The following is an 11,066-nucleotide window of genomic DNA, read 5'->3' as shown; positions in this document are numbered from 1 at the left end:
ATCTGATAACTTCGAGTTTATTTATTCAAAATAGTCCCATCTGGCCTCGATACACTGTTTTACGCGAGGTCAAAGCTTTTCGAAAGAGTGTTTCGGATCATTGACCGTAATGGCCCTCAGGATCTCGGTACAAGCCTTTTCGATGGCCTCTGCGGACGCAAACGGTTTTCCTTTCATGGCCAAATGCAATTTCCTGAATAGGTAGAAGTCACAGGGAGCCAAATCAGGCGAATACGGTGAGTGATTGATGATTGAAATGCGATTTCTAGTCAAAAAATCAGTCACAAGAGTGAATCGATGAGATGGTGCATTATCATGCAATAAGCGCCAGCTCCTCCCTCGGGGCATTCAGGGAGAATTCGTCGATTGCGTTGCAATAAACGCTTCAAAATGCCAAGATAGAACATTGCATTGACAGTTTGGCCCATTGGCACGAACTCCTTGTGGACAATTTCCTTGGAATCGTAAAAACAAATGACCATCGACTTGATGTTTGACTTCTCCTAGCGCGATTTTTTGGGTGGTAGCTCGTCTGCGGCCTTCCACTCGGCACTTTGACGTTTAGTGTCAGGTTGATGTTGGAAACACCACGTTTCATCACCAGTTACAATGTTGTAAAGGAAGTTCTCGTCGTTTTCGCCCCTTTAATGAGGTCTTTGGAATGTTGAATTCTGAGCAATTTTTGGTCCTCAGTTAATTTGTTCGGAGTGAAACGTGCACAGACCTTTCGTAAGCCCAAATGATCAGTTAAAATGCGATAAATCGATGTTTTGGAGATATTTAACTCCAATTCCATGAATTTCAACGATGATTTCGGTTCATTTTTGATAAATTTACAAAGAATTTCAATAGAGTTTTCGGCGATTACTGATTTGTGCTTCTTTGTTCGAAACTCATTTTTGTACCGATGACATGAACATACTGACACTTTAAACACAATAACTTCGTTTCCACTGAACCGAATGTCACCAAGCTTTCACTGGAAGTCAGCTAGAGATGTAACTTCCAACGCACAGCTCATTAAAAATATGGCGCCCTCAAAAACATTTTTTTAAGGCATCAACCGCTGCTTCAGCCGTCGAAAAACCTTAAACTCACATTTTGTTTTTAATTTGCGGTAGTAAGAATGGGGATGATCTGCTGCCAAATCAGGACGGCGCGGCGCAAAACCCATCAACTCAATGTTTTGAGCTCTCAAAAATTTACTTGTTGGAGACGATGTGTGATTCGTTTTCTGCGATTGGTTTCTCTTATTTTTACAAACACTTCTGGTAAATATTGTAAATGGTAGCCCAGTGAGTTTTTCAAGGACTTGCCTTACCCCAAGGCAATAACACCCACGCTCATTATCCCCATCCGCTGCTTGTCTGAGACTGCTTATGTATTTGTAAATAAATACTTAATCCCAGCTAGCCACCCTCGTGTGTTTTTATAAACGTGCGCATTTAATTTGTATTTTTTGTATTTGTGCTTTTTCAATTACTGAAACACTTAACAAAAATTGGTGTTATGTCTACTTTCTTCGATATGCTAAATTTGTATTTAGTAAATTAATCAAAAATTAGATTAGCTGGTACTACATTCAACCACTTCAATAGTTGTTTATTAACTTTTAATAAGGAAAAGATAAGAAACGGCATGCGTCAGGAAAAAGAAGAAGCGAAGAAAGAGTAAATGAAAATAATTGATAAATATCTGCAAAGAAAAAATTCTTTGTAATAATTCATTGACTATTTTTCAACCACCTGTTTTATGTCTCATTCGAATTAGCACCTTTTCCTTATAACTCTATGGCATTCCAAGATCCAAGAATATATTTTTATATTTGGCGTTAGGCTAGGTTGCAGCGGTTGTCCTGTGGAACACATTCAAGCTCATAGCCCATTGTGATGCCGCATGGGGAGCTTTCCCTATTTCTCCTAAAACCATCGTGTGCTCAAAAATTTTAGAATACCTCCTATTTCTGCAGAACTGAGATCTTCCAATTCGTTAAAAACTTGTCTGCCTAGAATAGCAAATCTCCGTCTGAAGAGAGCAGAACAATGGCACAGAAGGTGCAAGAATTTCTCTTCCTCCTCAAGACAACTTCTACAGAAGACATGTGCTTGCACACACATCCTTTGGGCATGCCTACCTATTAGGCAGTGTCCCGTTATGACTAAAATCAGTGTGCTAAGACTGTGCTTATTTTGGCTTAGCAAAGACTTTGTGCGTTTAGCATTGAAAGTTGGCCACAGTTGACGCGCGATTTTGCAGGTGACTTCGTTACGCCATCTTTCGTTTGCTATCCTTACGATTTCTTCAAGCATAAGTAGCTTGCATGTTTGTAAGGGTATGCCCATGTCATTGTCTATGTACTCATTGGTCAAATTGGTGCCGAGTTTTGCTAGTTCATCGGGTCTGCAGTTACCCTCAATGTCGCGATGGCCAGGAACCCATATTATCCTTAAGCGAAATAGCTCAGCCATCTCGTTAAGAGATGTACGGCATTTCATTGCTACCTTGGAGGCTGTCGATTGTTTTGTGAGGGATTTTATCACCGCCTGGTAGTCAGTGAAAATGTAGATGTCATTTCCAGATATCGCATCACACTGTACCAGTGTCGTGGCTTTCATTATTGCCATCAGTTCAGCCTGAAAAACACTACAGTAGTCGGAGAGCCGAAAACTGAAGGAGACCCCCAGATGCTCAGAGTATACACCTTCGCCCACCCTGCGCTCGAGCTTTGAGCCATCTGTGTATACATGGATAGACTCGCCCTGTCTTACATCATCCCGTTCCCACTCTTCCCTTGAGGGTAGGAGGATCGGGAACGTTGTAATGACAAGTGTAGACGGGAGTGCATAGTTCTCCAATCCGGGAACTTCCGAAGTGCCAGCCAGGATTTTGCCGTCATTTGGCGTTTACACCCTCTATTGGGTGTTTGGCCAAGCTCCTCCTTCTATTTGTCGCGATGTTTTTCAACAAATGAAGGGGCTCACTGTTGTATGCTGGCCCCGAACTGCAGATGGTTTCTTATCAGCAGCTTTTTCATAGCGGAAATGCACTCGGAGGTTTGATATTTCCTGTCGCTACCATTACACTGTGCGACAGTGAAATTATACTTTTATGGAGACCTAGTTCAACTTATAGGTATAGTAAAACTAAGAAAAATGGTATAGGAGAAATTTCCAATACACCCCCAAAATCTCGTTTTATGGCCATAAAACCGTTTTTCAGTAGGTTGATGTGAAGAATAACTCCTAACTTCGCCAATTTCCATCCGATTTGGAATTTGTTTTTTTAGTTCGAAAGAACAAAAACAAGCCTTTTTGACAGTGTGTTGACATTTTTTCTGAAATGACAACTGACGAGACTGTAGACGGAAGTATTTGGAATTTTTTTATTTTTTCTCTATTTTTTCAACTTTGACATAATTTTTACGATATTATCCGATATTGAGGATTTTTTTTAGTACCCTACTGTTATAGTAAATTTAATTTTGCGTCAAATGAGCTATATTTGACTGTAATTGAAATAAAATTAAAAGAGTTGTGTGAGTTTTAAAATTTTATTTTATTTTTTTTCTAATTTGGTATGTAGGTATAACTTACTCTAAATGGGAATAAGGGCGTGTTTTGATGCGTTATTATAGATACGTAATATTTATTGGAGTGTATATGTATACATAAGAGTACACTGTACAGCATACAACAGAACTGGTTAGAACTTACGAAAATATCTGACACATTATAGCACTTTTTTTTTTTCAATAGACATATGAAAAAGCTCCCAAGTGTACCAAAGTTCACACTGTACATTGATTAACAAAATAAGTTTGTTATTATAATTTAACCTTATTAAAACGGCAAAGTTTTATTGTTTGTTTCATTGAAATTCAAGAGATATAAATCAAAACGTTGCCAGAAAAGTCGAATTTCTCAATATTCTCCGATGATGTGGCATCATCAGCCTTATCATAAATCAGATGATTGTTATTTTTGTAAAACGGACGTAAACGGTCATCATTATAAAACTCGAAAGCACATAAAGTATGCTGATGTTGCAACTGTTAAGAACCCCGTAGTCTTGGACGATATGATTGACTCAACTGCAGGTCATGAACTGCTGATGATGATCAAACTGATAACAATAAACCTGATGATGAAGACTACTTTCCGTCTGGTTCTAAGCCTTCAGAACGACACATTGTATCAAATTCAGATTTTCAGGATCTTTCTCGTGATTTACTTCTATCGGGAAGACAATCTGAAACGCTCGCTTCTCGATTTAAACAATGGAATTTAGTTGATGACGACTTCAGATGAATGATGATGATCGAATTTCTTACAGAGAAGTATTGAAAACTGATGAAGGGAATGACAAATGTACCGTACCATACTAAACTCCAAAGGGCCGTTTCCAATGCATTTTTAAGTTTGGAACCAGTTCCGTTGTGTACTGCACCGTACCGCACCGTTCAGTGCTGCACTGCACAATACTCCAATAAATATTATGTGTTTATAATGACACTTGTTATCATTTTCATGCTTCGAAACGCATACCAAATCTCGTAGTAAAAAAAAGAAAAAATCTTAAAACTCACACAACTCTATTAATTTTAATTTAATTACAGTCAAATATAGCTCATTTGACGCAAAATTAAATTTACTATAACAGTAGGGTACTAAAAAAAATCCTCAATATCGGATAATATCGTAAAAATTATGTCAAAGTTGAAAAAATAGAGAAAAAATAAAAAAAATCCAAATAATTCCGTCTACAGTCTCGTCAGTTGTCATTTCAGAAAAAATGTCAACACACTGTCAAAAAGGCTTGTTTTTGTTCTTTCGAACTAAAAAATTCGAAATCGGATGGAAATTGGCGAAGTTAGGAGTGATTCTTCACATCAACCTACTGAAAAACGGTTTTATGGCCATAAAATGAGATTTTGGGGGTGTATTGGAAATTTCTCTTATACCATTGTGTTTAGTTTTTCTATAGCCACAAGTTGGGCTAGGTCTCCATAAAAGTATATTTAATTTTTTTTTTGTCACACAGTGTTATTAGATACAACTTTTTCTATCATTTGGTGCTTCATTAATTAAATTAACTAAACTAATAAAATAAACTAATTAAATTTTCGTCGTAACTTACATCGCTTGTGTTGATTTATTCTCGAAAGAATTAGTCAAATACATTTCCCATATGCCACCGAGTTCCCATATAAATTAACTGATTCAACAACTTCCTTTCCTTGAGTTCAACCCAACCGAATTCCGTCGTTTGGTATTGCTTCTGCTATATAAACTCGAAGACAAAACTTAACAGTTTACCACTCCTGGGCAAAGTTTACTAAATATACAACAATAACAAGGCTTTTGCGTGTCTACCTAAACATTTTCTATTATGTAGCTGTCTGTTATTGTTGATAATGATTAATAACCAGTACGCAACGTTAAAGCATGAGAAGCTCAACCTCGCTTACGCACACTCAAGTATTCTTAGGAACTTTAGATTCACTCTCCTTGGCGACTGATCAATGTACATCCTCTCTTAGTCCAAGAAGATTATTCTCCACTCCCGTTCTAACAAGGGGGGAGAAGGCGGTGGGCAGTATTCGGAGACACGTCGAAGTTGGATGGAAGATTTGGCGGAGGAGTTTTCACGTTACCGGACCACTGCAGTGTGTTCCAAGCAATCAAGGAAGCAGCTGATTGGTTGCTTATTTATCTAAGAACTGTTAAGTAAGTAAATATGTACTGGACTCGATGACAGTGCACTCGAAAACGATCGGGAAAAGCAGACTTCACTTTTGAACGCATCCTCTTCTGGGTACCTGGTCATAGCAACATTGCAAAAAACTGCGATATGGATAAGTTGGCTAGGCAAGGGATCTACGAGATAATTTTTCTGCAAAAGGGGAAAGTTGAGATCCCCTTAACTACATGCAGTCTCCTTCTGGAAGAGTGGGCTTCACGTCTACTTAACGAGCGCTGGGCAAGTACGCAAGTACACAAACTTGTAAGGTCGCGAAATCATCCTGGCCACGAGTGGATCGGCAGCATTCGAAGGCTCTTATGAAGTTTTAAAATTTTCAGCTCTCGAATCTCGTGGGTGCCCTTACAGGATATTGTTGGTCAGGTATGCATGTTGTGAGACTCGGCTTTACTTCGTGTCCTTTTTGCGTCAGCTGTTTGGAGGATGGAGTGGAATCTTCTCACCTCCTTAGCTGCTCTCGCTGGGCTAAGATTTAGACATCTTGGCCCTCATTTAACTCTCGGTTACACAACGCAACTCAGTTATCGCTAGTTTGTCTTCCACAAATACCCAACTCCCTCCCCCGAAACAAATTCCCGAAACTTTACTGTGATTTGACTTGACTTTACCTGTGATTTGTAACTATAATTGTGGGTAAACGACTTGGTAAAAGCCAAAAGTAAACAAATTGATGATGTACCTATTAAAGGTATACATATTTTACCAAAACACAAAAAAAAACTTTCAATCAGTGAACGGTTGCCCCAGCCTCAACCCTTCTGCCCTGCGTTAGATTCCTGTGACTGATGCATTTTCAGCCAAGCGAAAGTAATGGACTCTGGAAGATTTCCGCAAAGATTCAGATAATTTCAAAACACAACAATCTTTGAATATTCTTTGGGCGGTATTCTCGGCGGAGGTTTTAAAACATGGGTATGCACTAGAAGTTCGCGCTGTAGTAGATGGAGATGATGAGCCTTGATAATGGAGCGAGCTAATCTAATATTTTACTTGTATAAGGAAGAAGACATTTGCAACAAACCCAAAGGCTGGAGTTTAGTTTTTTTTATAGTTAGTTTTTAAGTGGATGATTTTGCTTATTGAACAATATCTGCTTAAGGCAAGTGTTACTTATCACAGCCTATTAGCAGATAAGTTTTAAAATATTGCGCAAATATGTGTAGGTGCTTATATGAGAAAAAACTGGCTGCACGCGTGACGGCAAGGTGTTCTATTTAAATATATGAAATATCCTCTTAAGAAGTTTTCGAAAGTCGCAAAATAAAAATTGATAAGTTATCAGCGAGAAGGAAATCCCCAAAAACAAAAGCCACGTGCCTATTTTGCAAACTAAGAGAATAATTCATTAGACAAAAAGCGGTTTGTGCGATCATATCATTTCTGGAGTGCAAGTGATAGCGTAGTGAGGATGATAGATTCTCTCCACCGTGGTGAGTAGGGCATAGAAAGCTTTATGAGATCATCAAAATATACCCTGCACTAAGATAAATCTCATATCTCTTACGCGAGCAAAGTAATTCACTCGAGCTAGGGCCCACTATTAGAAGAGGACCGAAAGTAAGCATAAGCGTTGGATAAACCAGAACGGAAACCCCTAAATATTCAAATAATTTGTTTCCTTTATTTGGTCAGTAGGTTTGTGCCTGACTGCTACTCGGTATAGTTTTTGAACAACCAAAAGGTGTGCTCGTACATTTCTTGTTGCTATGAGCTTTAGATAAACGTGGACTTTGGCTGTTTGGTAACAGGCCCTTCGCTTATGAACATCTGCAGGAAAGTGCAGAAAACTCTGGATATGATTGACATTTGCACATATCTGCAAATCCCACCAAGACTGGCATTGTCCTCTTCACCAGATGGAGGAAGCTTGATGTACTCATTCTGCCTAAGCTAAAAGGAGTCACAATCTAGCTATCCAAGGAAATTAAATATCTTGGAGTAATCCTCGATCGTAAACTCTTCTGGAAATCAAACGTTGAAACAAAGAAATCCATAGCACTGACAGCCTTCTGGCAGTGCAAGGGTGTTTTTGAAAAAACGTGGGGTATTTATCCTAGCAAGGTCCTATGGATCTATACGGCTATGATAAGACCTATTATCACCTATGCATCAGTGGTCTGGATGAGTAGACTCCCTCTCGTGGGAGTCAAGAGGACCTTATCGAGACTACAACGCACTACTTCAAGCCCGGCATTAGATGTCCTGATTAGTCTACCACCACTTGACGTTTTCATTGAAGGAGAGGCCTTGAAGGCCATCTGCAGGCTGAAACACAATGGGAATTGGTACGGTCCCTATACCTCATTTCACAACAGAGTAGGCATGGACTACGATCCCACGATCCTTGCCATGCCCCTTGACTCCATGCCATTCAGAGTCGTTATTGACAAGAGATACAGTGTGGTGCTGCCAGAGGCTCAACTGTGGTCAAATTCAGAAAATGAGCGCGAAAAACACTGTTTTCGCATTTTCACGGTTGGCCCCAGGACCGAGCACGGCTCCGCCTCTGGCATCTACGTGGAATCCAGCGGGACAAAACTGCACTTTGCTCTTGGAATGCATGCATCTGTGTTTCAAGCGGAGGTGAATGGTGTTCAAAAAGCGATGAACTTTGTTGTGGAAAACAGATGGAAAAGCAAATCTGTATGTGTCTGTAGCGACAGCCAAGCTGCGCTCATGGCCTTAGACAGTCCCCAACCACTTCAAGGGTAGTTGAGTCCTGTAAATCCAGGCGGAACTATGTGCATAGACTTAATAGCCTGATGCCAACATGGGTGCCGGGACACGTGGTTATCGCGGGTAACGAGATCTCTGACTCTTTACCCAGAATGGGTTCTGAGGCCAACTTCCTTGGCCCGGAGCACGTTCTGCCACTCCCTTCTGCAGCCATCAAAGCCACTGTTAGCAAACGGGTTACTCTAACCCACAAGCGAGCTTGGCAGACTGAGAGAGACTGCAAATGGACAGAACTGATGTTACCTGTTATGTCCGGCTGCTGGTTGGACTGATGACGGCCACTTTCTATGGAGGAAGCACATGGAAAGGTAGGTAGGAGGATGAGATGGCGAACCACTATCTGTGCGTCTGCCCCGCCTTCGCTCGAATCAGGTTTGAGGTCTTTGGCACTGATGTATTAAGAAGCGACCACCTTGGCTCCTTGGCACCGCAATATCTACTCAGATTTCTTCGGAGGTCGGATAGTTTTGAAAAAAATGAAAAAGGGAATCCGAGTGCAGTACAATGGACTTAATTATGTCTGAGTGCTGTACTTGCTAGTCTGTCCCGACAAAATAAAAGTCCAATAGAAATACATTGCAATGTCTACGAATGAAAAATTTCCCCAATACAATTTTTGTTTTTCCATTACTTGGACGGTATTATCCCAAAAATCTGTAGCGCATTCTTCGAAGTTTAGGTGGTTCGCGTAGAAAGTGTGGAAAGTATTCTCTCTCTGTCTCTACGACTACTACTCCTGCAGAATTCGTTGTGGGTAAACTGTAAATCAAGCACACCCAGCTTTGCTTCAAAACTGTAAGCTACTCTAAGTGATGTTTGCTGGGAGTAGACGCGAGATTCAATTTTGAGCCCTCTATGGGCAGAGGGAATCATTGGTCCATATTTCTTTAAAAATGAAGCCGGCCATAATGTTACAGTCAATGGAGAGCGCTATAGAGCCATGATTAATGACTTTTTCGTGCCTGAATTGGACGATGTTGATGTGGACGACCTTTGGTTCCAACAAGACGGCGCTACATGCCATACAGCCAACGCAACAATCGATTTATTGAAGGAAACTTTTGGTGAGCGCATTATCTCGCGCCGTGGACCTGTGGCGTGGCCTCCAAGATCGATATAACACCGCTGGACTATTTCTTGTGGGGATATGTGAAGTCGCTTGTCTACGCAGATAAGCCCGAGACGATTGACGTCTTGGAAGAGAATATTCGGCGCGTTATTGCTGACATACGGCCCCAATTGCTGCAAAAAGTGGTCGAAAATTGGGCCTCTCGGCTGGAATTTATTCGAGCCAGCCGCGGCGGCCACTTGCCCGAAATCATTTTTAAAACATAATGGCAAACCCTTAACTTTATAATAAAGCTAAATTCTTGGCCATAACATTAAATTATATACGTTTTATTTCATCTTGAAAACCTAACCTCTAAAAAAAACACCCTTTATTTAGAGCTGCATCAGATTTCTTCTGTCGGTAAGTGGAAATTTAAGTCATTCCCAAAATCGACTGCCGCATCTAAGAGTTAAAGCTTCTATAGTCAAGCTCCCATAGGATTTGTTTATCGGTGGTGCTAATGTCGTTTATTTAGGTGGCGCTAAAATTGAGGTATTTCTACAAATTTTATTCTTCGCCCGATTTGGTTCATATTCACCTAGTATGGTGGCGCTGGAGTCGATATATTTAAAAAAAAATGTTAATGCTACCCGACATGCAGTAAAAACGATATTAAATAATCACTTATATGTACATTTTTAGTATTAATGTGCATCCGCTCAAAAGTTCAGAATATTATTTATTACATTTTTAGACTTCCGCTAAAATATTTCAGAATTTACGTGAGTCGGATCGATTTAAAAATATCACCAAAAATCGGGGTGATTTTTTTGCAAATTTATTTTTGAAAACTAATTTTATATATTATATAAAAAACTCCATTTCTGGATGCATTTTCAAATCATTTAGTTCCGGTGTAATATACATACACACTCCTGACTCGAATTCTAATGCATCAGATCTGCCGCTCTTTTCATACGTAGGGTAGGCAAAGCCTATCGCGTTAAAGCTAATAGTTTACTGATAAAAACATCAACGACTTATTTATAAAAAAAACAACTAAAACTAAACTACATACATTCATTAAAAAGATCAATTCAAAGCCTTCATATGACATGACGATATAGTAAATGAAAAAATATGGAGTGAGTTTCTGCTGATATTTTCTTATAAATACAGATGTAGGTGCACATGCCGTGAACAGGAAAAAGGTAGCTAACACACAATAAAGAATTTTACTAAGCTTTGAGTAAATACTACATACATACTTACATATGTATGTAGGAAACAGTTTGTTATTCATTTTGTTTTTGTTTTAAATAACCTTTTTCATTGACTGATAAGTGACCGCTGAAGCTATTATGCCGACCAGTTACAGTGATGGTTTCATGATTTTTTTTTTGGTATTGAAATAATATATACATACATACAAACATAGTTAAAAAGATTTGAACCGAAATGCTTTAGAAAATTGTGGCTGATATAAATTGATAGCACGGGGCTCTAGGGCATAATACAT

Source organism: Anastrepha obliqua, chromosome 4 (genome assembly GCF_027943255.1).
Source record: "Anastrepha obliqua isolate idAnaObli1 chromosome 4, idAnaObli1_1.0, whole genome shotgun sequence".
Taxonomy (NCBI): Eukaryota; Metazoa; Arthropoda; class Insecta; order Diptera; family Tephritidae; genus Anastrepha; species Anastrepha obliqua.
Note: the sequence above shows the minus strand (reverse complement) of the source record.